Source organism: Anas acuta, chromosome 4 (genome assembly GCF_963932015.1).
Source record: "Anas acuta chromosome 4, bAnaAcu1.1, whole genome shotgun sequence".
NCBI classification, from domain to species: domain Eukaryota; kingdom Metazoa; phylum Chordata; class Aves; order Anseriformes; family Anatidae; genus Anas; species Anas acuta.
This window is the reverse complement of record NC_088982.1, coordinates 35,203,353-35,229,120: the sequence shown is the minus strand read 5'-3', so window position 1 is coordinate 35,229,120 and position 25,768 is coordinate 35,203,353. Positions and strand designations below refer to the sequence as shown.

The window sequence follows — 25,768 nt, the reverse complement described above, 5'->3', positions numbered from 1 at the left end:
CAAAGCTAGTGATTTTAAGGTGAGAGTTAAAAATAAACAAATAAATAATCAGGATCTACATTATAGTCTTTTTTTTTTTTTTTTTTTTTTTTCCACAGAACCTTGTATTCTTGTTGAATTTCATCATAACCCAAATTAAGTTTTGTCATCACTTTACCTGTGGGAGTGTGAAAACAACAAATGAATGCCAAGAAAAGGTGGCACTGGCTGGTTCTTGTGGCTTCTAGGTCTGATGTCATGAGGGCTGACAAAAAAAAAAAATGTTTTTTCCTTTAAGAGGTGCAACTTTTTCTCTAGTATGCATTGTAATTAAGACCAGTAGGCCCTCACAAATATTATAAATGGAACCTTTGGGGTTTGGCTGTGTTATTTGTATTTGTGAGTATTTTTGTCTAATAACTACTGAAGTTATCTAATCAATCAGTTTAATTGGCACTGTTTACACTCAAAGGAAAATTCTTCCCTATATCCCTCCAGGAAGTGCTTTTGTTTTCCTTTTTTTTTCTTTTTTCTTTTTTTTTTTTTTTATTTTGTTCAGATGTCCTCTTTCCTCCGTTCTTCCTTCTCCTCCTTATCTTAAGTGATCTCTATTGTACCATGGCTTAGGCAAGACAATGGTGATGGATAAGGACTGGTATTTTCATCTGAAGACCCTCAATTCAGTCTTTTCCACTGCCTTTCATGGGGGCAGGTTTAGATCTAGATAAGATTCAGACTGCCTTGTGGGCCACATGCGTGTAGGGGTTTGCCTCTTGTTAGATATGCCTGGTCAGCTGTTCTCCAGGCCTGCACTGCTAGCTGGACTAAATATTCCCTCTGCCCCTTTATTTGAAGTGTTAGTTTAAGGACGGATTATAGCAGTGTGAGTGGCACGGTTGACTTAACTCTCTGCATTATAAGGCTGTGGATGAACAACTATGCACAGGAATGTGCAAGAGCTCATACTTATATTTTTCTCCGTATAACAGACTGAGGAAAGTTTGTTTCTTCTATTTCTTTGTTCCAGATATACTCAGTCTGTAAGAGTTATAATTCATCTCCTACTCTTTCATTTTACAAACTATTGTTTGTAGTAGTTGGATAATAGAATGAAAATAAAATACTTTCTACAGACTGTATTGTGTATAACAAATGATGTATTCTTCATCTATAGATGGAAAATATTTGAATCTCTTAATCTCTCAATTAAGAACGAGCAGGTGTTTATAAAGAATATATGAAAAAGCTTTTTGCTAGTATGGTTGAATCACATATCTCTCTTGAAGGAAGAGTTTAGATGAAAATATCATTAGGTATTCAGATTTTTTTTTTTCAGATAAAGAGTTTCTTTTAGAGCTAGACGACTTGCAACCCAAGGCATCAGTACTGCTGTGAGCTCCACCTAAATTCCACTTGTACTGAGTTTAAGAAGCAGACACTGCTGAAACATAATACAAGTGAAATATATAAGAAGAATTAAAGGTGACTGTGAAGTATATAGAGAGGTGGACTGCATCAAGGAGATCATATTGCCATTCATATGTGTCCAGAGATGTAACTATCAAAGACAGTTAACTTTCATCTCTCACTGGTTTCTTTTCCATCTTATTTTTTTCTTAGCCAAGGCAACAGATGTTTCTCCTGGGAAATAGTATAATGGGTAAAGAATGGTTTGGGAAATAGATTTGGAAGAGCATGTTGCATGTTTGGGAGAGAATGGAAAAATAAAATTTCAGATGGTTAAGTGCTTATTCTACTTGTATTTTTCCAACTGTGAATCATTTAGCATCTCAATCTTGATCTGACAGTCCTTTTTGTGCAACTTCAGTGGCACTTCTGGGTGTGAAAAGAATATATGGGTGACTGTTACTAAGTTATGGAAAACAGATGACTAAAACTTCATGATTTTTGTTCTCTATGGGTTTTGAATAGTGTTGTCTCTTATATTTTCTTTGTGATATTTAGAACCATAACTTTTTTTTCCCCCTTCATTTCTTGCCTTAAAGTATACCTTTATCTGTGTAGTCTGATCTGATTTAAAGTTCAGACAAACTGGGTCATGGGGAGGGTGATTCTTTGTCTTGGTATCTTTGTCACTGAAACAACTTCAGTTAGATATGAACAAGACCTTTCAGACAGCCAATTCGTGTTTACTATCTGTCTTTTTTTTGTTTGTTTTATTTTTGTTTTGTATCAGAAATCACACTATGTAGAGTGGCATGTCTCATTTCAGTGTGTAAATTGATGACTAAGTTGTGTTGATGAATGTTTATTTTGTCTATGAAAAGATCTGACAATGAGATTCTTGTTGACTGCTTGTTCACAGCATAATGAAAAGTTCGGTGGTTTCCTCCAAATTGTATGTATTGGCAGAACAATCTGAGACGTGGATTTCACACGGCATGTGGGTATAAACTGCCTTGTTTTCTCATTTTAGAGTGTAGAAGATACTTTTTGGTATTTTCATTGCACACATTTGACAATGTAAATTGCTTTTAAGACTGTCATGCCTTTATAACATGCTGATGTTACCTTAATAGTAGCTGCATTATTTTTTCCACAAAAGCATTTAGCTTACTGGCATTTGTTTTTACTGCTGACATTTTTTTCGGCATCTAATATGTTGCTATGCAATTTCACTAGAAAAATGTTATGTTAAGCTGACTGAAATGTCATTCTGTCTTTATTTCCCTACAGGTTTTATGGGCTTAAATAAGCACCTGAATAAGCTTTTGAAATGTGTCAGATAATGTAATTTCACAAAGTTATTACATGCTTGTTTCAGTTGGCACTTCATGCAGTAAAGTGTTTGTATGGCTGTTTGCCTTTCTGAAGCATTTTAAAAACAGTTCTTAGCTAGAACATAAAAATATTTGTAAGAGGTATAATTATTAAGTTACTTTTACCAACTGATTTTGGACCAGAGATGTGTTAGCTCTGGAGTATTTTTCTGATACTGGTTTATGTTTTAGTGATTTACTGTATGAAAAAATTAATGGTGGAAATACTTCATATTTACCCAGTTCTGCAGACAAATGCCCTTCTCATCGGATATCTTATTAATAGTTCTTAAGAAAGCCAATTTTTTGTTTGCCAGGTTTCATTTTTTCCCCTCTCCATCAGCTATTTCTAGAGAAACCTGTTTCCAACCTAAAGAGTACTAGTCACATTTAAATGACATATGCATGGTGATTTTTAATCTAAAACACATCACAGCAGCCAAACCTTATCCTTATAATATTTCCATTCCTTGATGTCAGTTTTTTTTTTTTTTTTTTTTTTTTTTAATGCATTAGAGGCTGCTTAATAAAGCTGCTAGATACACTAGCTGAAAATGGGAGAAAAAATCCTACTTTTCCTTACCTAGACTGTTACGAAATAATGTATTTTGAACATGAATTTAAGACTTTGTACAGAGAGATGAAACTGTGGAAATGGGTTGTTTGGGAACTGAATTTTTAAACTTCACTGGATGCAATTCAATCAGGGGAGGGGAAAAAAAAAAGGTAATAGATGAAGTAAGACAATCAAAATTGCAGTACAGATGACTACCCATGTCTGCTGTGAAGAAAGGCTGTGTTTTTCCACATATCTGTGCATTTACCTATGACAGTGTATCTTAATGAAAAGATTGCTCATACTGTCAGTTTCATTTCTGTCCATAAAAAATGAGCATGCGAATCACGAGTGCATCACTGATGAGACAGCAGGAGTGAAAACCATAATGTAGTAATGAATCACAGCTAATTTTACCATTAAGTATTCCGCTCCTTGTTGGGAGTTATGCTACAATGGGTATGAGTACTTAACCAAAAGAGGGAAGTTCTTATCTTCCTAGTACAAAAATGGATTGCCTATTCAAACCTTGAAACTGCAAGCCGTAAGACAATATCTGTAATTAAAGGGTACCCAGAATAATAAATCTCATTATAAACATAGGATAATAATTTAGAATAATTTTGCCAAAATAACAATCTGCTCATTAATGTGTCTCAATTTTAAGAAGATTTAAGATTGACAATAGGGAATATTCAGTTCCTGCTTTTTATTATCTGGCCTAGTACAGCATTAATTTGCTTCTCTTTGAATGCTACAGATGACTTGCCTTATGTTGTGAAGATAGGGAAAAGCTAGTTTTTGATCATGTGGTCCTCTCGTCTCCGTAGGGGATTAATTAAGGAAAGGTCCCTCCTTCAGGTTCCTGCTCAGTCAGAAGCTTTCTGCTTTTCTGGTGCTAAAAACTTGTGATGGTGGTCACTTTGTGCACTATAAATCTGGATGATTCCTGGAAAGAGGTGAGATTCTTCTGCTATCCATATTCTTTCATCTTCTGTTAGGACATTGTTTTCAATGGAAACATGCTGAGGGTTGTGTTTGGTGAAGTAGCTCATTCTGTGAGAGTAAAAATATGTTCTTCACTACAGCATGACTTGGGGAGAGCTGAGCTAGGAGAAACTTGGTTCCTTAATTTGTATGTGCTTTGTTATTTACCTCAGTAAATTTCCAGATATCCTAAATTTTGCTTCTCTTCAGTATTCCAATAAAACAGCTGTTTCAACCTTTGTGTCAGAAGGCCCCTAACAATCTTTCTGTGTCTCTTCACCATGAGGTACTGAAGAGAAATGTGTCTTTCTTCCCATAACAATCCTGATGAAGGGAGGCAATAAACATTCTTCTGTTATTTGGAAGGTCTTGCATTCTGCTGCTTCATGTAAAACAAAAAGGAAATTGTCTCTTCACTGCTTATATTTGTTCCAAGCATTTATCAAGTAGACTTCTAATTTTTTATTAAAGTTTGTTATAGAGATGTCTGCTAAAAGTTTCTCAGCACTTAAGAAAAAAACCTCAGCGTATTGAGACACATTTATTTTGTTTTTACTGGAAATTAATGAAATACAATGTGTTATATTTGAATAGATTTAAGTTTTAAAGTACAAATATACATTTCTGAAATATGTTTACAGTTATTACATGAGCCTGGAAGGGCTTCAGGATGGCTGAGGCCTCACAGCATGACTGAAATATAATTGATGTTGGTACCAAAAAATGGTAAAACCATGAGTGTTAAAGCTGGAATCCCTGGGTGAGCTCAGGCCTTAATCTCCAAGATGGAATTTGAGTGCCTGTTCTTGTATCTGTTGTCACTGGGTTTCTCCTTCAGACAAACGGTACTTTTCAAAAGGTGTTATGTTGAACCAGTGTGAATGACTCATATAGCAGTATGGCCTCTCTTGCATTAAACTAGTGAACTAGACTTCTGTTAGGTACTTTGCCTCTGAATGAGTCCCTCATACTAAAAGTTTTGCAGAATAAAACGAGATTAGTCTGAGTTACAGAATAGGTGCTTAAAAACTCTTCCAGAACTGAAACTCATTGGAACTGTGGGAGACTAGTGAGGAGCTTTTAAAGAGCAGACTGGGTTTATTTAAAAAGCAAAGATTAGGGCCTGCACTTAGAACACAAAGACACCCCCATGCACAGCCTTCACACCCCTGATTCGTTCTTGTTGGCAAGTATCTCTCAGTTTTAGTAGAGACTAAAATACAAGTAGGAAAGGTTCAAGCCTCTGGGCCTCACTATCCTAGAAGCACCAGAGAAGCAGATAGATTTACTGGCCTTTACACAAGAAAGACAGAATGCTTCATTTATGCATAGGCCCAATAGAACTGAATAACTGAAAATGGCACATTTTTCCACTACCTACAACGGGATAAATTTTTGGGCTGGAGACTGGTGCCAAATATTTTTCTGCACTTGATGCATCAGCAGGGATCTGGCTGGTGCCCTTACAAAAACAGAGCACGTGTTTGCACACATTCAACATCCATCCCCCTATGAGGCACAGTTTCCTCAAACTGCCATTTAGGTTGTGTTTGGCACCTGAGGTGTTTCACAGGAAAATACAACACGTTCTTGATGACATACTAGGGGGAGAATATTGGAGTCAGCATACATGAAGTTTTGATCCTGGGAAATACAGTAGGTAAAACTGTGAACAGGGTTTTACCATAGCTGAGAACCTACACCTACCTCACAGGGTGAGTAATGTGAGGTGTGCCATACCCATAAAAATCAAGCCCCATTGGCCATGAAAACTTCTTACTTTATGCTGTAGTTTTGTCACATTACTTCTGCCATTTTCTTTACTAATGAGATATCTGAAAACAGTTAAAAGCAATAAATTATGCTTTTGTAATTACTTTTTTTTTTTCCTCCTGTGGACACAGGGAATTAGCATACATAAAAATCATAAAAATACTCAGATGTTCATGACTTTGAAAATGTTTGTCCTTCCATTTTTCTTTTCTCTCTGTTAGGTCTCTAGTGGCTCAATCCAGTCTTTCTTAACCCTCTCTTCACAGCCTTGTTAAGATCTAATTGTTTTGGCATGTCAATATCTACAGCGTTCCAATATTTTCATCACATTCTTGTTTTTAAACATCTATTGTTCCTTTCAATTGGTCATTAGCAGTTTATTAAGCAGAAAGATCTATGTGGTCTTTTGGAACGCTCATCTTTATTTATCATATTTATTTATTTTTGACAATCATTTCAATGTCAACAACTGCCAATTTGTGAAATTTTACCCCTGAGTTTCTTGGCTCCAGGGTAAAACTTCTGGTCAAACTCAGAATCTGACATTACTGTCCAATTGTAGTATTCAGTAGACACACATTTGAGTTCCCAATCATTGATTTAGGTATGTAAAAGTTGAAATGTAGCTATAGAACAAACTGCAGTAAAAGCATGTAGACTTGTCATTAGGGCTTTCTGTTACATCCTTGAGAGACTGAGAACTTGAGCTTCTGTCTAAGCACTGCTCTGCCTGTGCTATCGGGACTAACTGTCTTTGGTGCTCTGATTAGAGTTAGGGACTATTGCTTTTATGTAACACCCAAGGGAGCTTGCTTATATGACTGGAAGACTAGTTTCGAGTCTCTGAAGGTGGTTCAAACAAGATAACAGCTTCCCATACACATTATATAAATTAGGATTAACTACATGCAGATAGTTAAGGGCAGTCTGTCTTTAAAATACATCTCTTCCTACACAACATATTGCTTCTAATTCATGTATCCCATAGATAATTTTTTATTCTGTGAAATGCTCAGCTTTATTAGTATCACATTTGTCTTTCGGTTCAAGTGTATGATTTAAGTGTCAGAACAACTTAGACATTGATATGCAAAGTTAGACTTTTTATTTTGAAGTGGAATAGCTCTTAATAAAGTTAGAATTATAGTCTAAGGTATACAGGAAGAAATATGTGGGGAAATGCTTCTTGAACATACCTCCACACTGTTGACTGATCTGCTAAAATAGTCTTGTAATCATCACACCAGGTTAATAAAGGTTGTGCAGCTTTTAGGGTAGTGAAAGGAAAAATAAATCAAGGTTTTGAGTTGCATTTCTGGGATGTCTGGCATAACACTTATCAGAAAACATTGGAGAACTGTGTAACTTTCTCAGGATGACAGTTGATCAAGGCAGCAGCCGTTTTAACTGCCTCCCACACAGCTTTACCCTCAGCAGCTCAGTCAGATTCAGATGGTAACTTGTCAATGATTCTTGGCAAGGCTGAGAATCAACTCAAAAGCTGATCTGTGGTTAATAAGGCCAAGTTCATTGGGATAACACTAGAATTTAGCCTTTTTTTTTTTTTTTTTTTTTTTTTCCCCAAGCTTAATGCAGTATCTTATTGCAAGTATCTTATGGCTAAGATACTGCATTTCAGAAAGTTTGTTGTTTGACAACATATAAGATTGTGAGTCCTGATTTCCACTGCTACTGGAGTCAGACAAAAGCTCTCCTTGCTGTGGAGCAAGTCCTTCATGTTCAACTATTTCAGGGTACTTTTTTTTTTTTTTTTATTGATTAAAACTAAAAGAACTGGGAGGACTTGGAGAAGCTGAATTCATTGTTTGTTCTTAAGCCACCCATCGTAAGAGAATTTCATGTTGAATGAATAAGAATTTCAACAGTGTTCATGTTTCATGTTCAGTGTTACATAACAGTTTGAAGTCTGAACCTTAGCTAAATTATCCTCTGAGACCAAGCTGAAAGATATTTCCTTATGCTGTAGCATGTTTAATTTAAAAAATTCTATCAAGTTCCTTCTTCAAGGAAGCAATGCAGGTGCTGCATGAATAAAGTTAAGCTTCTGCTATCTGATGACTACCTGATTTCAGAAACTGGTAACTGGTGATCATAGCATAGTTTAAATATTATAACATGAAAGTATAGCAATAAATATAGTTTAGACCAGTTATCTGGAGTGCTTGTTCTGTTTGACACTGTTTTGCTAACTGTGATGCCATCCATTGAGAACTTTATCTGCTGAACACATCAAAGAAAGCTCTGATATATGAATTCTTATAAATCACATTGTAAGGCTTTACATGTACAACATGTTGATTGTCTATCATGATTACTTGTGTCGAGGTCTAGTGCGGTCTCTACCAGGTCTTTTAAAAGGAGGAACCTAGAAAGATGGAAGATATGGTTGTTTATGTACTCTTCTCTACTATAGGATAATAATTTATTGAAAATGTTACCTGAAGATAACTGCACTTCATTGGTTGTGGATTTGGGGGGAAGTTGAATTGATCAGTAGAGAAAGAAGCACCTCTTGCTTTTGTAAGGTTGCCTTTGTTCTTCCATCTATACCACAAAACATATGATTTATTCTTTAGAATTGATCAGACTATTTAAAGAATACAATACTTAGAGTAATCATCCTCTTCTTCAGTAATGGAAGTTTCTCAAATGAGATTTAGTGAAATCATCAAGGTCCCTTTACCAATATCCTAAAATATTAATTCTCTTTTCTTGTAGTACGTGTCTCTCCCACTGCATGGATGCAGAGACCTTGAGGAGGGGCCAAGATGCAGAATTCCATCGTGCTTTTAATGTGCAAATCTTTGGGGCATTGCTTGGACACCTAGTAAGTGATAACCTCTTCCTGCAACTCCCTGAGAATCTTGAAATCTTGTATTGACTTTGCCAAGGAATGAAAACTTACTTTGTAGACACCTCAGGTTTGCTATTATAAGGGAGTCATTGTTTTATTATTTTGACTAGCACAGCACAGATTACAGACAAAAATAGAAATAGTGAAGTACCTGCCAATGCTCCTTGTTGAAATGGCTCCCTTTAATACAAATATTTAGTTGGATATAAAAACATAGCTTGACTAGGTAGCAACTCGGCAAAAAAAAAATAAAAATCTGGAAAATAAATGGAAATCCTTGAGATCAATATCAGTCTCAAGTAGTGTGGATACCATCAATTTTACTGAATAGTGGGAGTCTTAGAACCTCAAAGAGGAAAAAAGCTTAATTACAGCGGAAATAAACCAGTTCAGGAAAAAAAATCATAAAAGTGCTGTGAGTTAGGTCTGATCAAAAACACACTGATGAGAATACTGGCAAAAGAAAAGACAGAGAAAGATTTATTGTGTCTATCAAGAATTGAGTTGTGTTCTGAAACACTTATGTTTCCATGGACTGAGAATTACTGGAATAAAACATTTACTTAGAAACAGAGTGAGCATGCAGCCATTATGCTGATTATGACATGTTTGTAGAGAAAGGAAAAAGGAAATGTTTTGCAGGCAAGGATGGGTTATTGGACTGGAATACATGATTGATTTTTTTTTTTTAACTACTGTAGGATGGATTTCACAGAGTAACCACATAGTGCCAAACACGACATTATGAACTGCCAGTACAAAAATCAGTAGAGGAGGATGTATCTTGCTTGAATTTAACCTTTTGAGTCAATTATAGGTATGTACAGAGTTGGAAAAGTTCACTGTCAAAAGGTGCTTTTCTCCCAGTGCTCTCTGCAGGGACTGCCCACACAGCTAGTTTATTCCAGATGCCAACATCTTGGGCAGACGAATGGAGTGGAGTTCTGTTCACTGGATTCACAAAATTTAATCATTGCAAAATTTGAGAGAAGGTATTTTTTTTTTCCTTCCTTCTCCCACTTGAACTTTTTATTTATTTATTTATTATTGCCCCATGCTGTTCTTCCAATTTTGGAATTGAAAAAAATTAAGAGTAAGTTATTAAAATCAATTTTCTCAGAGCTTAGTACCATCTAATTGACAGAAATAGGGTGTTCAAATGTTAATGTTTGAGTGATTTAAGAGTTTGGCTAAATTGGCTGCCTTGCTGCTGATCATTTTCAAAGAGCTCTTCAGTTAATGAATTGATAAAAATGAGAAGCCTTGAGAAGCAAAAGGATAAGTTTGTGCAAATATGGTTATTGGTCTGTGAACAATCCGAATATACATTTTCATCTGTTTTCTGAAGTAAACTGGTCAACAGATAATAAATCTATCTTAGGGGTCCTACTAACAGGTAGAATTGGCAAAGTTATTGATAATAAGAAAAGACAAGTGGACAGGCTGGGTGCATAGTACAAATAAGCTAGGAGGGTAAGAATAAAAATTGGTCTTTGCAAAAAGAGAACTGTAATTATAAAAGAACAGTTATTGCCAAGTAGCCTGAAAGAAAACAATATAGTAGCGAAACATGTCAGAGCAAAATATTACTTGGAGACTGATTCAGAGCCCTGTGAATTATATTTTAAAAAAACAAGCCCTTGACTTGAGTGGTCTTTTTATCTGACCTAACTGTAGAAGATAGAAATAATTAATGTTTTGGTCAAGTTTAAAATTGTTTATAAAAAAAAAAAAAAAAGTCATCAAATGCAGGGTGAAACATGGAACAAAACTCTGTTTTATGGTCACTGGATTCACAGATGGGGTATTTTTGTCTTCTGAGATTTTCTTATTTCCTTATTATCTCAATATACTCAGACTTAACCAAAAAAGCACCCAATTTTTTATTGCTTCCTTCAAATAATCTTTGCTTTGCCTTACTATCACAAGAACAACACAAGACAAACATAAAGAAAAAAAGCCAAGAACATGAACTGTACAAAACATTTATAGGAAACATATAGGAAATTAGCTTTGATGTTGCTAATAAAAGAGCATGTGGAAAATCGAGCAATAGCATTGCAAAAATATTACACGTATAAATCGTTAAAAAACAAACAGAGCCAGATGCAGCTGATCCGTTTTCAGCTTTGTCTAATGTGTGAGGCAGGTGCTTTCTGTGCATGAACACTGGCTCTCCTTTCGTCTAATATGGAATAGGACAGAAGCTTTGTCTGCATAATTACTGTTTTATACAAAACAAAACCAAACAAAAACAGCACAGAGTATGAAGAAGGAGAGGGCACATAACCTTGCATCAGCATCTGTGGGATAGGTCTTGTCTCATGGATGTGAGGTGGCACCATGGTCCTGGGAACTGGGAAGTGTGCCTGGTGTAGACATAGTTTCAATGTATTACCAAAAGATGTTGAGGTATTATGTTGATGAGTCTTTTAGAAAATAAATAAAACCCCAGAACAGCTGGAGGAAAATGTTTGTTAATTCTGCCTTGTTAATTATTTAAATGTTTTGGGTTTACCTAATTTTGTCTGATAAATTACCTCTAATTTCTCACAACGATCACCGTGGGGAGAGAATGTCAGGTGAGTTCTAAGTTTTCATGTTACCTGTTTGCATTTATTTAAAAAAAAAGCTGATATTACTAAAAATTGTAAGATTTCTAGATTTTGGCTTAAGTCTTGGAAATAATTTAATTTGTTCTGATTTTTCCAGCCTAAAAGAGAGATCTGATGTATTTAAGTCTCTAACCTTGTATGAAAATGATAATAAAAGATCAGATTTCAGTTACTTTTTGAAGTAAAAATATGAATGAAAGTAGGTGAAATTTGTTTAACAATGTAACTGTATTAACATATGATAAGTATCTTAAAAATATATATATTTTCCTACTTATTAGCTCATGTAATTAGATGTTAGACCGCTCTTGGAAAAAATAGCTGTGGGAGTAAAGGAATGGTACTCAGTGCAGATAGTATAAGGCAATGGTTGTGGTGCAAAGATGCCATAGAATGTAATAAAAAATATCTGTTGTGATCTAAATTTAGTATTATCAGAATCTGGGGAAAATTATGTCTGAGAAGTCATTAGGGCAAGAACAAAGTCTAGTGCTGCAGAGAAAATAGCTGATGCCAAGCTAAAGGCATCTTTATTTACAGATGATTCAGATCTGAATAGTAGTTCAGAAAATTGTTCACTAAAAATGGAAACCATCATCATATTAAACTTCACATGGAAGTGAGAAACTAGGAAACATGGGTCCCAGTACTGTGGAAGCAGCCCATGTGCATTGGCCTGTGTGTGTGTGTGTGAGAGAGAGAGAGAGAGAAAGAGAGAGAGAGAGAGACAGTTCTGAATGTTACAACTTTGTCCAGAATTCAGAATTTGAACTGGTTTTAGATCCAAGGTTGTCATCCGTCTTCGCTTGCTATAATGCATTTATCCAAATCCCAGGTTCAGATGCTCTCAAGGTTGTTGTTGTTGCAGCAGCAGTCCTGCATTTCTTTTTTCCCAGGCCTGTAGGTGATGTTTAAGTTCTCTGTTGCTTTATGACTATTGTGTTGAGCTAAGTAAAGTCTGGATATTTTATAAATTATGGTGAAATTATTTCAAAGAAATATAAAATTCTCAGTATTTCAGATGTTTTTTCAGAAATACTTTGGTCATAAACATTACACCATACAATCTGTAGGTTGAATATCTGGATGTACCTTCCATTTAAAATTATTATCTTAAAATGACGTGAAATAAATGACTTGTTAGTGTTAGGTCAGAGGTTGGACTCGGTGATCTTGGAGGTCTCTTCCAACCTAGACGATTCTGTGATTGATAGATTTCAGTGTAGGTTTGTTCAGAACAGGGCCAGAGCTGTGCAGAAATTGAAGTCACAGACATCACAACTATGTCTGTACTTTCTGTGTTGAACATTAAGTGGCTTCAAAATTGTTTGAATTCATCCCTTTTGGGAACTACATTTTTTTTGGATGAGAAAGTTACAGAAAGAGAAACTGTGATTAACAGAAAAGCTTAAAGGTAGCCCTATAAAGGGGATGAGAAATCACAACTCTCAGTTTTGGAAAGTGAAGCTTTCTTTGGAAAGCAAAAGACAACACTAAACTAATATTTTTTTCTTTTCTTTAATGTCTTTTTATGTTTGTAGTTTGTACATAATATATACTTTAGTAAGTTTTGTAGTCAGTCAAAACAACAGACATTTCCCCTATTACCCTGCAGGTTTCTCTAGGTTTATAAAAATGTTTAGTTGTTTTCTTTCCATCTCATATTCCTTATTTATGGTTCACATAAGAAAGTCACTGGGGAATTGGACCATGGTTTTTATTTTCTGGCTGTTGTCGCTGATGGGGTATGAAAATGTGAAACATCTTGAATTTGTAAGCTAAGGTAATTGTGCAGGAATCTTGATAATGAAATCTTGTTTTGACTAGGAAGCAATATGGTATGAAATTCATCATCTTAAAATCAAGAGCATGCTTCAGAAAGGAGTAATTATTCACCTAGGAAGCACTTTGAAGAGTCATCTCTTTGTTTTAAGTAGTATCTCTTGACAAAAGAGCAAGTTATAACTGGTTTGATGTTTTGCTGCTTTCTAAGTATGATACTCTGAGCAAAGCCTGAGTTTTGTAGCTCAACAGAACAGTTGTGTGCTTCATGCTTGGAACCATTTGAGCATCCTTTTTCTCTCCTGGAAATCTAAGGCTGGGGAGAGAAACCATTAATGTAGTTGCTGCACCTACCATTGCTGCAGTTTCTCCTTTCCCGCTTCTTAGGTAGGTCTCTTCTAGATGGATTTGTGACTTCTGAGAAATAAAAGTGCATAGGCAACTGGGACTAGAGAAACCATAAGTCGTGTGGGAAGCGAGTTTTGGACTTTTAAATTAGAAATGAGGAAGCTCACTTCATAGGTAGTGGTCACCAGATGGCACTGTTATATATGATGTTGTCTAGTGTTTCATATTGGTTTTTGTTGTCTTCAATCAGGCCTTCACATCTATTATCTATTGTTATCTATGACCTGAGACAATTGCTGGAGAGCAAATATAGCAATCACTGAAGTTGCTGTGATGCTGCTCATAATTAAAAGGGATTGCTTACACTGATTTGTTTCCTGAGAACCATGAATTTGTAGGTAGTCTAAGCTAATTGGAAAGTGAATAATGCTTATGTATTATTTGTTACAGACAGTGCATCATGATTTGTGCAAATATGTGAGATGAGCTATAGACCGCTTCTAGTAAGTGCTCAGTGAGGCTTCCGCAGAGTAGTGGTATTGTCAGAAAACAAGAAATAAAATAGTTTCCTTCAAAATTATCCAGTAAAAATCTCATTTTTATATATATTAATATATATTTATATATATATATAAATATATATAAATATATATTTTTATATATATAAATCTAATTTTTATATATATTTTATAGGGTTTTTAGATGTTGTCAAAATAATTGGAGAGCTGAAGATGTTTCCATTGTGCTCTTGTGGGAATGAGAACTGATTTTTGTTGCAGTTTCTTACACTTAGAATTTGGTGTTTTGGATTTTTTCTTTTAATGCTTTATTACCTGACAATATGTAGATTCTTCAAGCTTTAGAGCAGTTCATAAATAAGATTTTATTACTTTTCCTCAATTTTATGCTAAGCCTTAGGGAATAACAGTTTTTAAAGAAATTATTGGAGAACTGATTGAAGAACTGTTAAAAACCAGGACAATACACTAGTGCTAGCTTTTACCTATGTCTGTTTTACCATATGCAAAGAGGTAAACATACCAACCATTCACCAGAGGTAAACATACCAACATTTAAATTGCACTTACATTTTCAGGTGATTTATGTGGAAAGCTGCACTAAAACACCAGTACTGCAAAGTCACATTTGTAAGGTGGTGTATGTGAGAAGAAGTAGGAAGCCTACAGATACTTATTAGCAGAATATTGCTAGATCTCTTAACATTTTTGAGGGTATAAACAGATTAAAAACTCTATTAACACAAGAGGGATCATATATGTTCTTTATATTCTTTAAATTCTTATCCAAATTCTAGTAAAGAAAGAAATACTATGTGAGGATACAAAAGGTGAAATCTGATGAGACCTTTTACAACTCAGCTCTAAGACACCTGTGATGTGGGTGGTTCTTAAAGTCTGCTTCTTTTTTACTTTACTTCGACTGTAATACTATATCAAACAGCAGTATCCTAAATGGCTCAGAACAGGCAGGGAAAATAGTCCTGCAGTAAGTGGGCTGTTCTGGCACTTGGTACAGCATGTTCAGGTCTTCCGGTTTGCCACTTCGTGCCTGAAAGGCCATCTGGTACTAATCCTCTTTTATCCTGCACCAAGGAAGGAGAGAGGGTTATTTGCATATGCCAAATAAAAATTAAAGCTGGCCAAAATTTATATAGCATGCATTTCTGGTTGAACTGGGGCTACACTTTTTTTTTTCTATCCTTTTTACATTTTATTTTTATTTTTTTCACAATTTCCCACAAGCTGGACATGGAAAAGTGACTACTTTTGTAAGTAAATGCAAAAACTGTCATCACATCTACAGCACCTACTAGCAGTTGGGTTTCACTCAGCAGCTGGGGCTACAGGGGTCAGTGGGCAGCACTGAGACACGGCAGCCTCCAGGGGTGGCCTTCCAAGGGCCTCTTCTCTGGCAGTCTAGGCTTATGGAGACAGTACCCATCATTAGGACCCTGTTCAGTAAAGACCTCTGCTCCAGCCATTAATTTCAGCTCACAAACATTTATTTATTTATTTATTTTGTTATCAAACAAATGGGAGTTTTCCCTTAAAATTAATTAGATTAATAAATGAATAGAAACTCCTAACTGGCTCTTAGTAAAATTTGTAAGTGACCCCAGTAATGAGATCATATGAACAGCTAGATACATTGACATATCAAAGCTATGTATTGATTCTAGTTGAAGAATTTTAAAGTATAACTGATTCCTTATATCCACACAAGTATAACTTTTCGTATTGAGATGGTCAATGACAGTAACAATTACACTCAGACTTTTTTGTTAATCTCTGTATTAACATTTTAAAACTTGGAAAAGGACAGAAAAGACCTTTTCATGTGGGACACTGAAAACAAAAGATAAAATTATTAAACTAGTATTAGCAGATTCAGAGCTATGAACAAGTTAAATAACTTGAGAAACTATTCACAAGAGCCACTATAACATCCTCTCTGTGCAGTTATCTTCTCTGATTCTTATGTAGGTTCCACAAAAATCCCATTGATATTCTTCTCCCCGGGCAGATTTTCACAAGATCAGAATTAACAGGCTGCAGATTTAAAACAAAGTGAACCACGTATTTCTCCAAACAGTGAGAAATTTAAAGTGCAATTAAAAAAAAATCATGAAAGAAAATCTCACTCAGAGCTATTAAAAACAGAATTACATGAATTTCAGGAAGTCTGAGAATCACAGATTGCTGGGGCTGGGAAGATATCAAGAAGTTACCACTCTGCTTCTGTCTTACTCTCTTCTCCTTGTGTTTGCTGTTAGCCACTGTTGAGGAATGGAGACAACTTCCATCTGGCAGTATATGGCCATTCTTATACTGTCAAATACCATGTTAATTTTACTTCTGAGCTCTCAGTAAGTAATTACTGGTCTTGTGAATAACTGAAATTGTTACTTTCTAAAGATACTGTTTTAGATATTCCTATTTTCTTCTGTTGAGTAGTCTTCGGATTTTTGGAATTATAATTGATTTGCATATATGATCAAGGCACAAATAATTCTTAGTAGAGTTGAACTTTTTTGTTTGTTTAACATGGTCATATTTTCATTTTATTTGTGTTCTTTTTCTCTGACAGTACTTGTGTGTTGAATACCTAGACTTTAGAATTGGTTTTGCCTAATTCCTAGGTCTGGTGTAAGTGAGAATGTATGAATTTCTTGCCTGAATAGTGATCAGAGAATTCTTTGTTACTGGAGACTTTCACATTTTTAGGTTGAGCTTTAAGGGTACCAATTAGAAATCGGTGTTGTTTATTGTACTATAATGTCAACATACTTGGTGTACTATGAATTGATACCAAGAAAGAATGCTGTATTTGTAAGAGCATAGAATTACTGAAGATTTGGCATAAGAAAGAACCTATGCAACACTCTTTTCCCAATAGAGTGCTAAAACCAAGAGAATTAAAGGGATAAAAGATCTAATGTATTTTATTATTTTAGAGGAAGCCCATTTTTTTTTTTTTTTTCTCCTTGGGTCAGAAGACAATGAAGCCTTTGTTATCAATGGATAACCAATACAGGAACAGCTGTGGCAGAAATTTAGATATACAGATTACGTATAGCTGTTTGAGCAGTGGCCCACACCAGTCTACATCATCAGACAAGTTATGACTCCTTGAATGTCATGAAAGACTCTTGAAGAAGGTAGCATGAGGCAAAGAAAAGACTTAATCTTTTTGCAGCATTTTGCATGTCCAATAATTGATCATTTTTGCATGAAACTCTTGAAATGCATACTCCATTTTTATTTTATTTTTTTGTAAAACTTTCATTAGTTATGGCATGAAGCTATGCTTTGTTTTTCATTTGAGTGACATCATGAAAAGTTTGAAAAATACTATGTTATATCTTACAGATACTTATTAATTTCAAAAGATCTTACCTGTTTCTGGAAAATACTTTGCCAAATTGTCTGCAATTGTATTCATTAATAAGGTGTTGGGGAATGTTTGATGATCTGGCTCATTCATGGCCTCTGTGTTTGATCGGCTCAGCATTTGTACCTGGGCAAGTGAATACTCGAGCGGTATTTGTCTGTATTATCTGTAGGAAAAACTCTTACACTAGTCTTTCTTTGTGGAGGCCCTCCAAAGCTGTGGTTCACATAAAACTCAGAGCTCTTTGTGATGAAATGGAGACAGAGAGACTTTCTTCTGACAAGACAGACCCATCATAGTATTATATTTGCTGCTAAGGATCAAAATAGCTTCAGGTCTCAGTGTTACCATGTCCTGGGTGTTATGGTGCATCAAATGTGAGAGGTTACAAAGTACACCTCTGTCTTAGCTTTTCCATAGCATTTTTTTCCAAACAAAAAGTCACTGCTCCAAGAGGTCCTCTTTCCCTCGCTTTCTACGCTGCATTCCAGCTATTAAAATGCAGGCGCTGAGGTCCAAATTCTCCTCTTGGGAGGTGAGTTTGTCAAGTTTGTGCTTGGAATTGCATAGGTGGAAGTCATTTGAACTACTGACAGAAAGATCTAACCTGTCATCTTTCTGTAATTACTGACAGTAAAAAGTTAATGAAATCTGTGCAAGGCACTTGGTCATAGTGGTAGGTGTAATGAATGTATGGATAAGCAGGATTAAATCCAGGCAAGTTTTGAGGGGGAAATTTAAAAAAGTCTTTAACAGTTTTGCATTAGTCCTTGCCAGAAACCATCCACAGGGCTGTAGTAAAACTTCTTTCTATCTCTGTTTAACATGAATATTAAAGACATGCACTGTAGACCTTCAGTAAGTTTATTTCTGAAGAGGCTGTTTTGGCTCTCATTTGTTAAATAACTTGCAGACTAACAGTCAGTTAAGAGGTTTGCCTGGAGGAACTGGTGCTTTATAGCTGTCTTGTCCTGAATGGGCATGAATTCTGCAAATGTAAAATGGTCTACTTATTTTACTCCAGGGTTGAATTGGCCTCTTCTATTAAAGACCAGTAACAGACCTCATTGCAGCCTTTCAATACTTAAAGAGGGCTTATAAAAAAGATGGAGAGTGACTTTTTACTTTGGCAGATAGTGCTAAGACAAGGGGCAATGGTTTTAGACTGAAAGAGGGGAGAGTTAGATTAGATGTTAGGAGGAAATTTTTCACTCAGAGGGTGATGAGGCACTGGCACAGACTGTCCAGAGAAGCTGTGGATGCCCCGTCCCTGGAGGTGTTCAAGGCCAGGTTGGATGGGGATTTGGGCAACCTGGTCTGGTGGAAGCTGTCCCTGCCCATGGCAGGGCGTTGAAACTGTGTGGGATTTAAGGGCCCTTCCAAGCCAAATCATTCTGTGAGCTACTGCTAAGGCTACTGTTAAGGTTTGGAGGTGATCGTTAACGAGTGGCTTCCCAGATGATCCTCTGCATCCCTGCATTGCAGATGGCCTGCACAGGGTAGTTGAAGGCACAGCTCCCTAATTCTTCAATTCTTCAAATGATCAATGTTGAGTAAGCAATGTAAGCATTCCAAACTACAACAGAAAAAAAGGAAAAAAAAAAAAAAAGTGGAACAAATATTTATACTGTCAAGTGAAAACATTGATTTCCTTGACTGGAAGAACTTGCAGGGTGCCAAACACTAACTATTAGTGAACAGGATTAGAAAAATGCTTGAGTTAGTGTGTTTTCTATAAAAGTTACATTCCTAAAATAGATGAATCCTCTCTCTTGTTCATGCTTTTCTCATTGCTGTTAAAGTACACACTGTTTTGCTTTAACACCTGACACTGCCTTTCATGCATTGCTTGCAGTCCCAGTAGAGCTGAAAAAAACCTCAGCCCCTTTGTCCAAGAATTTTGCTTACTCCTCATTTCCTTCTTCAAATTTGATTAGACCCAAACAGTCTGAAACTTTGAAAAGAATACAGCAACTTATTTTGAGAAGGAGTGGAATACTTGCCCCCTTTTTACCTTGTCCACCATCCAGGTTTCCCTTGCCAGACTATCTCAGTTGATGCTGGCTGCCCATCACAGTCAGTAAAACCATCTGTGACTGTATGTTCAGCCAACATTCAGTCACCTCATGTTAGCTGGCAGGTAGAGTGTTTCTGCCCCGGTGGCCATTTCATATGTTTTCTGTACATGCCACCTGCATGTGTGCTTTAGGTATTGCTCTCATCTGTGGCCCAGCAGTCAAGGGTTGGCTTGCTAAGTGACTTTAAGTCTTCCTTTTCCAACCAACCATATTTTCCTCCTGCTGTGAGGTTAGGGACTCAGTTCCTGCTGAGTTCAAGGGAGTTGGAGTGGAAAGGTGCTTTTACAGCACATTTTGTGACTCTCCATATTTTTGGACTGGCTAGGAACCTACCTAGATATAGATTTAGGTTAGGTTTAAAGGTTTTCATAGTTTATGCTAAGCTATACCTTTTTCCAAGGAGTTGCCAGAGAGGCAGGTGATCCATCCCTATTCCTGAGCATCTGCAGTCTTCTGGGGTGCCACCATGTTCTGGAACTAGTGTGTGCGTTGAGGGTGGGAAGCAGGAGGGACTTATATGGTGCCTATTTTTCTGATTACAGAAATTTGCATGCCCCTTGGGCTGTGGGTACTGCCTGAATACCTCTGAGTCTCACACATCGGGAATGAAACTCACATGATTGACTTTTGCCTCATTTCCTGACGTTACATGTGCATTTAATTCATTTCTAATGCCAAGGAGCACAGGCAAGCTAGATATGTTGTACTTGGATAAGCTAGCTGTGCACTCATAAGAGCCCTGCTAGGCAGCAGCCTTCCCTTATAAAGCCTCGTATCTCTCTTTTTGCAGGGCTGCACCTTTTCATGGCTTCCTCCCTTCACATCTCACAGGCACATCTTAAGGCCTCATTCTTTGGGATGGAAAAAAATCTTCACGATATGCTGCGAAGATAAACAAGTACCTGGAATTGTGATAGGCATGTCTTTTCCTATAGAAAGTCCTTTTTGGGTGCTTTAAAACAGCTACATCCCCCCCACCCCCAGCCCATTAGAACTGGGAAACTGGGATAAAGAAGATCAAATACAAAAGGCCTGGGCTGTTTTGTACTACTCTGTTAATTGATTGATACCTGTCTGGCATATTTCTCTGGCAAGGACATAAGTGTTAAATGTAGAGCTTAGGGATATGGTTTAGTGGGGACTGTTAGTGTTAGGTCAGAGATTGGACTCGATGATCTTGAGGTCTCTTCCAACCTAGAAATTCTGTGATTCTGTGTCATTCTGTGTTTCCCCTGACACTTCCCTATAGGCATGAGAAAATTAGCTAAATCTGGCCAAAGGGGCAAACTGACATTTTTGAAATTCACCTGTTTTCCCTGTCCATATGGAAACTATCAGCCAAAGCAAATCCTAGAGCCCAACATTTTTTGTAGTATTGAAGCTTCTTCATTTTATTCTGTGCATTTTTGGCCTGTACCAAATAGACCTGAGGACAGGAAGACCCACAGCAAGTGTAGCATAATCTTAGCACTATTTATATTCTTCGGTTGTACTGTGATATATCATTATGTTCCAAAAGCTCTTTCAGACTTTAAGAAACAAAATAAAATCCATTCCTCTTTAAAATAATTAGGTTTTGCTCACTTACTACTTGTCACCATCAAGTAATCCTCAAGCTGCTTCTAGCCTTCCAAAAGAAACAAGAACTAACCAGCTGTGAATTTCTAATGTCGAAGGCAAGTTGACTTTTAACAAAACATAATTAATGCAAAATGTTCTGGCCATTGTTACCAAAAATATTTTTAATAAGGCGCAAATCACATGAAAAGGTTGAAACTTATCTTCACGTGACTTAGAAATTCTTTCTTACATGTAGCATCTGTTCCGTACAGGAGCTATTGAAATCAAAATAACGTAATATGTTATATATGAACATACCATCTGACTGGAGCATTGACACTAGGTTTGCATATGTGGTGAAAAAATGCTGGCGTAGCTAGCTGGATATGTATGGTAATGAAACATGTTCACATACGTGACAAATTTTTGCAAAACAAGAGTTTGTTGTTTCTGTCATTAAGGCCCAAAGCATGAAAACATGAGAGGCCTGGATATAGATCAAACCCGTCTAAATGGGATTTTTGGCTGGGTCGTTGTTCACTGAAATATTGTTTAAAGTTCCCTTGCACCTAATAACAAATGATTCTTTACATAGCTCCAGCTTGGTCCTTCTGGGCTGTGTCCACATAGCTCAGTGTTGTTTTTGTGCAGATTGAAGGAGCACATCTGCAAAAGAGAAAGCCCAGAGAGGTGAAGACAGCCATTTTTTTCAGTAGTCAAGGTTAAAAGAAAGTTTTCCCTTTAAGTGAGAGTGTGTTTGGAAATTAAGTGTTGTAGAAGTAAATGTTCCTTCATAATACAGTTACTGCCTCTGGGTAGTGAAAATATTCCAAAGCAACCCAGTAACAGGATCGCGGAGTTGCAGTCTGAAGAAACCATGCTACTCCTGACAACAAGAAAGACCAACTTTGGGAATGAGAAAGCTCTTGATAAATCATGTGCAAGTTTCTCTAGGGACTTTTGCTACCTGCTACCAGCAGAAAGATTTTAAGCATGCAGTGATTGAACCTCTGAGGCAACACAGAGTGACATAAGCATCAGATTTGAGTTTCAAAACTACCGTTGTTCCTATTTAACCCAAAAGGGCTTAATTCTATCTTGAAAAATTATGTAGTGGAACAAATGTCTGTGCAGTGAAGAAATACAGTCTGTGCCAGGTATGGTATGCAGTATGGTGTCTGCCCTCTATACTGACGTGCACCCCTTCTCTGCCCCTCAAAAAAAAAAAAAAAAAAAAAAAATCCTGGGCCAGACATGGGGTATATGAATGACTGGAAAAGGAGAGGTGGTGCCTAGTAAGCAGAATAGATCCTGCTCACTGCTGGCTGCAGCCAAAGTAAACAAACTCGCATAATTGCCACCACAGGCTTTTTACAGTAGATCTGCGTTTTTATTGATGTTGTTATTAAACTGCTATAAATGTTGTAGGCTGCTGTTGGAGATGAAATCCCCCCTTCCTCCAACTTCTTAGTTGCTGTCTGTCACTAAAAGCTATTAAGTTTATCATCTAGCAGAATCAGACAGTTCAGGAAGCAGTCTGAATGTTAATGTTAACCTATAATAGGTTTTAAATAGCCATAAAGAAAAATTAGACTGCAATGGGACAGGAAGGCTAGTTTACCTTAACATAAAATAAAAGAGGACGTGTTGGCCTGATTTACTTAAATGTAGCTATTATGTGCTCTTTAGGGAGGAAACTGGTGTACCAAAGCTTATACAGGCAGGAAAAATGTCCTTTACCTCACTCTGTACAAATGACATAAAGGTTCTTGTTTTAATTAAAGAGTAAATCCATAGGTGCGACATGTATGTATTAATGCAGATGTCGGGCTGGGCTACCTTTTACATTATTTCCTTTGGGAATAACAACAGAGCTGTAAAAAAGGGTATTCTGAAACATGCTACATCTTGTTTGTTTTTGAGGTGTTTTTCTTTTTAGCAAGTCTAATATGATTTATATTTGCTATGAAAATGTGACGGTAATGAAAATGGATCATCTGTCACTTGGGGGTTCCCATATTGCCTGGGCTGGCCTAAAACTTTTACAGAAATGTGTGGAAAAATCATGCGTGAGCCCAAACTCTTGAGCCCAATCTGTCTCCATGTTTGCTTCTGAGCTTCCTTCAGACAGCAGCTCCTGCGGGCTCCCTGTGCTGGCATTTGAAATGCAACCACTTAGTGTAAGAGGGAACATAAAAGAAACGTGGAGGAAAGTCAAGGGAGGGTAACAGGTATGTGGTGAAAGCCCAGTGCTGAAGGAGAAATTGGTCTAGTTTTCTGTGGTTGCTCTGAGATCTTGGAAAGAGTTCTTGTTTAAGACAGAGTTGCTAAGAGCAAACGGTCAGCAACATCGTAATGCAAGACTGCATCTTGTGGAGGGTGTTGCTGGAGGCATGGAGAGGACTAGTTATGGAGAGCTTCAAATGCCTCGCTTTGCACCTTTGGAATGGCCAAGATGTGAATGCGGTGGGACCATGAGGGCGCTGGATGGGAGAGCTCTCATCAGGCACCTTAGGGCTGGGGCACTCCATGCTGCCTCCAGGTGTGTGCTTTGGTTATAGACTGCTTGTCAGTTTATATGCTTTGTATTAAAACACAATTTCACTTGCCTTTACTACATCTTGTGAAGAACAAAAACCTGTACATCTAAAGATTAAGCAGAGTTCTAGTATGTTGTATTAAAATCAGTTAACGATTGAGTGTAAACTCATACAAACCAGTTTTTATACATTCTTTAGCCAGTTCTAAGTACCCAGTTAACTTATTAATTAATTAATTTTTATTTTTAAACAAACAACAAATCAATCAGTCAAGAGCTGTGCCATGATAAATCAGTTATATTGCTTGGGTACAATATGAAATTTTGAATTGGTCCTTAATGGAAAATCAAACTGTTACCTGCGGTCCCAAACAAAGCATTTGAAGCCAGTTTTAAGTATTTATACAGGATTGTGTTCTTCCTGAAAGATAGGAAGCTTTTCATTCATGTTGAGCTGATCATTTTCCTTCTTTTGCTGGTAATATCAGGCACTGCACACAAAAAAATAATTTCCCTATTGTTAGTAGCAACATAGTAAATGCAGGATTGTGTGCACCTGGATGAAATTCAGGATCAGTGGCGTGAGCAGGTAAGACTAGGTGATTTGACTGTCTCTCCTGCTCTCAGATGTAGGTGAATTCCTCCTTAGATTTTGTGTTCAGCCTCACTAGTCTACAAAAGGATGTGGAACTTGTCAGAGCAGTCAGGGTCTGAATCTTCCAGTCTGAAGGGGCCTTGTTGTTTCTTTCGAGATCCAGGTTAATGATTGGATTCTAATTTAGACTCTTACCTTTCAGATTCATCTGAAACAAGTGTTACGTGTCAACTGTGCATGGTGATTTTGAGTTTCACAGGACTTCTGAGTATAGACATGAAAGAAAAACGAATTATGTGGTTCTGTCTAGGCTTCTTGAAACCTCACAGTTTCTTTCTAGTGCTTTTCCTATTGGGTTTTACGTGCATTTGTATGCACACATATGCAAGCCAAAAACTGCTTTGTCAGACTGTATGAAGAAAGACTTCTATTCACAGTTGCATTACAATGTAAGATGTTTGTTTGATCTCTATTTTTTGACAAATGGTGAGGCCAGCTTCGAAGCTGGGTTAGATTGTGCATGTTAGCTTGCCTTCACATTTGGTTTGTGATGTGGGCATGTTGGCACATGTAGGCATGCTTTCCTCCAAGTATCAGCAAAATGAAAGCAGGACTGAAGTGTACCTGGGATTATATCATAAAGCATTGTATTCACTGAAGCCCAAAGAAGAAAATAATTAAAGAAAAAAATGAAGGTTTTGTTCCCAATTCTGTAGAGCTTTGGAAAAAACAAAACAAAACAAAAACAAAAAACAAACAAACAAAAACAAACAAACATAAAAAGATAAAAACAACAACAACAAATCTTTAAAGCTGTAAAACTTCAGGAAAATTGCTAGCTTTGACTTAGTGAACAGCAAATAAAATGGAAAAGTTTTAGCAGTAGATTAGTCTAGACGTGGTTTAATTCTAAAAATAAATAAGTAAATAAATAACTTCCCCTGAAGTAGTACCATTAGAGACAATGGATTTGTTAAGCCAGGGAAACTTAGACAGGCAATATATGTTCTCAGTTACGTTGAAGAGAATTCAGATTAACTACACTGAAGTGAATAGTTTGGTACTAATAATGTGTCACAACAGAACTTTATCGATACAGCTTGGCTTAACATAGGATGGGTTTGGCTTCCTATTACTTTTTAAAACTTGTTGTCCATATCAAGTATGTTTTTTACTTTACAACAGAAGAAATGTATCAGGCAAATTGCTGACAATTTTTATTTTATTTTTTTATTTTTAAATCTCCATGGTGAAAATAAAGTAAAACATAAAACATAACTAAATAGAATGATAATTTTTAAAAAATTCAACTTCAAACATTATGAAGTAACTGTCAATGAGCTTGTTTTTTACATTATGTAGAAAGCTTCTTGTACAGTACATATGTAG

At 36.5% G+C, this 25,768-nt stretch overlaps 2 long non-coding RNA genes across 2 annotated transcripts in view; both read left to right on the top strand.

The window, feature by feature from the left end:
• LOC137855960 (uncharacterized) overlaps window positions 1-25,768 on the top strand; it is a 220,401-nt gene that overhangs the window by 79,604 nt on the left and 115,029 nt on the right. The gene's annotated exons all lie outside the window — the stretch shown is intronic.
• On the top strand, window positions 2,306-9,402 carry LOC137855238 (uncharacterized). The gene is made up of 3 exons (XR_011095624.1): window positions 2,306-2,383; window positions 4,146-4,274; window positions 8,815-9,402. It is a non-coding gene; the product is annotated as an uncharacterized lncRNA (long non-coding RNA).